Raw genomic sequence first — 3,532 nt, 5'->3', positions numbered from 1 at the left:
GTGGGATGGCTGGTCCCATCCCCTTATACGTGCTAACAGCACTCTCAGCTGCAATGGCATCTTCAGCTGGACCAGGGCAGACTCCCCAAACTCCCGTCACGCTCAGCTCCTCTCGAGCAGCGTCATCTCCACGCCTCGTTTGTCCACATCTGCGGCGCAGACTCCCCAGGCAGTCTCTGCGATCAGCCTGGCCCAGTGTGCGAAACTGTCGCCCGGGCCCCGTCCGTCTGAGAGGAAAGCAGGTCCTCAGGGTCACGGGCATGGCTGGAGAAGCCTGGGGCCACCAGCACGTGGGCGCAGAGCTGCAGACCTGGCACGTGCAAATTGTCCTGCTGGGTGGCCTCGCCCTCGGTCTGAAAAGCTGCACCTCGACAGCAGCGCAGCTCTCCGGCCGCGCTGTGCTGCTGGTGAAGGCGGCCTCTGCCTACTCCAGGCTCAGGTAGGACACTGAGCTGCCTTGCTGCACTGCAAAGGTCATCTCAGTGCAGATGTTCATCTTGGAGGGGCTTGTCAGCTGGAACCTGCAGGAGTGGGAGGAGGGCAGCACCATGAGCTGGCAGTCGTGCGACTGAGGAAAAAGCAGCCAGGCTGATCTCACCAGCCCTTGGGCCCAGCAGGCGATCTTCTCCACGTCTAAGTAGCAGCACGTGCAGAGGGTACGCAGGAGGTACGAGCTCTGATCCGTCGGCAGCTTGTCCTCGGGATGGTGGAGAAAGCACAAACTGTCCCCCAGCAGCTGCTCCCTCCAGCACATGCACTCCAGCCCCACACGCACGCTGCAGCGCCTTGCTGGCAGCTGCCCCGAGGTGGCCGGCTCCAGGCTGAAAGAGTGCCCGGGGGGTGGCCGCAGGAACACCAGCAGGCGCTAGGAGATGCTGTCCTCATGGATGCGCCAGGTTTCATAGCTGTCATCCATCCCAACAGCTGGCTGCATCTGCGGCATCAAAGTCCTCTTGGAAACCACTTGGCACGTTCCAAGGAGGTCGCCCACCAGCTTCTTCAGCACCCTGCACGTCTCAGGCAGGCCCTGCACTGGCGATGCACAAGCCAAAGACTTGACACCACTGAGGTCTTCCTCCTCATCTTCCTCCTTCTCCTCCGCCTCCTCGCTGCTGGAGCTGTCCTGCTCACTGCAGCTGACAGAGGCAAAGTTCACTTCCCTGGCCAGCCAGCAGATCTCAGTGAGCAGGACCATGGCTCCTGCCGTGGTCAAAAGCAGCCGGTGCTGCAACACAGACCGGAGGAGCCAGTCTTCCCACGTGCAGTTGCTCTGCTCCATCTCCTCCAGCAGCTGAGTCATCTCCTCACGCAGATACTCCTCACGCTGCTGCATCTGCTGGGCCGTGGCCACGTCTTTCTGATGATGGCTCTTCAGCCCATGCTGGATGGCCAGCACAATCACAAGGAGGCCAAGTCCGGCAGCCATGGCCTGGAGGAGGCAGGAGAAAAAGGGGCTCAGCAGGGCTGGGTGGCAGGGAGCACGGGTCCGGGGCAGTGGGGCAGGAGCTGCCTGGAGCTGGGGGCCCGTAGGAGAGGTGGGAGGGAACAAGGGCAGGCTTTGCAAGCACTGTAGGGATGGGAGCCACAGGCTCTTCCCACACAGCATTTGGGCACTGCTGGCAACAGGCTTGAAGGGGCCGCGGGCCCTGGCTGGAGCCAGCATGGGGCCCATCCTGCCCAAGCCGCCCTGATGACCAGCCCCTGGCTGGGCTGTGCCCCGTGAAAGGGCAAGGGACACCAGAGCGGAGCCTCCTGGGGCCCCATCGCTGACACACAACAGCGTCCTGACACATCCACAGGGCTTCTCTGGGCACTGCCACCACAGGGAGACCCAAGCACCTCTGTCCCCAGCCCCGAGGGTGGTGCCGTGCCCTGCCCTGAGGGGCTCGCCTCTCCCTTGGGGTTAGAAACCCCCTGGCCCCTCCTCTGTGCTGTCACAGCCACCAGAACAGCATCACCCAGACGGCAGGCCCCAGCCTTTGTCCCCACCACCCAGCTCAGTGGCTCCTGGCCATCATACCCAGTACAAACCCATCCGGCAGCAGGGAGCTCACAGGGACTCTCTTGACAAAGCAGGCAGACGGCCCCCATTGGTTAAGGTGCTGTCGTAGTTTGGCCCTGGTCAGGACCGGACTACGCCTTCTCTCTCTCACTCCCCCCCACACTTCAAGAGAATAGGCAGAGATAATATGAGAACAAAGGCTCCAGGTTTCAGATAAGGAAAGGGAGAAATACTTAAATTTACCGTTAGGGGCAAGACAGACTCGACTCAGGGAAAACTATTCACTGATTGCTAAAAAACAGCAGGACAATGAGACCGAGAACAAGATAACCTGCCCCCACCCCTCCCTCTTCCCGGGCTTCACATTATCTCTACCACCTTCCCCCGCCCCCCGAGCAGCACAGGGGGGAAGAGGGAATGGGGGTTGCGGTCAGTTCATCACGTGTTGTTATACGCCGCTAGTTCATCGTCGGGGGAACAACTCCTCACATTCCTCTCCTGCTCCAGTGTGGGGTCCCACCCATGGGCCACGTTACGGTGGGGGTCTGTTACAGGCCGCCTGTTGACGCAGAAGAAACGGACACTGCTGACGACCAATATGATCAAGCAAATGCTGATGTATTTTTGATACATCCCGGTTAATATAGCCCTTCTAATTCCGTATCATGCGCAAGCTCTCTACTAATTGGTTAACTATATCATGCACACGCTCCTAGCTAAAATATGATTCGTTAAGTCTCTATGTTCATGCGCATGGCTCTCTCCACCTGCACCCTGCTTCACGTTCAGCCCCCAGTCACGTATGCCAGCTGTTTTCCTTCTTCTCAAGGTTGCTTCGTTTACTTTCTCACAGGAAGCTTCATTACTTTCTCACAGGCGGCCTCATTATTTTCTCACAGGTGGCTTCAGTACTTTCTCACAAGCAGCTTCAGTGATGTCCTTGAGGCCCACTGCTCACAAACATAACAATTCCATTCAGTCTGGATTGGTCACTAAGTGCCCCTGGTACTCCAGGTATCCAATAAATCCCCCTTTTTGTTTTGAACAATCCAGACCCACTTTCATCATACGTTCCATAGCTTTCACAAAGCATTTTAAAATATACCCCAAAATCATCAGTGTCAACAGCAAACCCGTCAATAATACCAACCCATAAACTATCAAATCTTTTAGCCAGCCTGTGACCCCCAAGGATTTCAACCAGTCTGTTAACCTGCTTTCCACTTGTATTGCATGCATGTTGCATCATAACTCTGCCAACTGACAGTGTATTGACTTAGAGTGATCAGAAACATTCATGCAGCACATCCCTTCAAAATCCTCACATCCATGTCCATGCGCTAATAACAAAAAATAAATGGCTGCTAGATTCTGCAAAAATATCATGACGCATGCTATCCATGTCTTCTAATAATCCTGATAACATGCTAGAGGTTAAATTCATTTGCTTTTGTGCCCAACAAGCTAATTTATTTAAGTTAGCTAAAGTTTCTGCAGTTGCTGCCCAAGGAACAAATAAAGATAATGCTA

The 3,532-nt window shown here is 55.9% G+C and overlaps 1 pseudogene; it reads right to left on the bottom strand.

Annotated features, from left to right (window-relative positions):
- Window positions 1-424: 424 nt before the first annotated feature.
- Window positions 425-1,426, bottom strand: LOC147600925 (inositol 1,4,5-trisphosphate receptor-interacting protein-like 1; annotated as a pseudogene).
- Window positions 1,427-3,532: the final 2,106 nt, after the last annotated feature.

The sequence above is a fragment of the Chlamydotis macqueenii genome, chromosome 4, assembly GCF_036417535.1.
Source record: "Chlamydotis macqueenii isolate bChlMac1 chromosome 4, bChlMac1.mat, whole genome shotgun sequence".
NCBI classification, from domain to species: Eukaryota; Metazoa; Chordata; class Aves; order Otidiformes; family Otididae; genus Chlamydotis; species Chlamydotis macqueenii.
The sequence above is the reverse complement of the archived record's forward strand: the minus strand, read 5'-3'. Positions and strand labels throughout refer to the sequence as shown.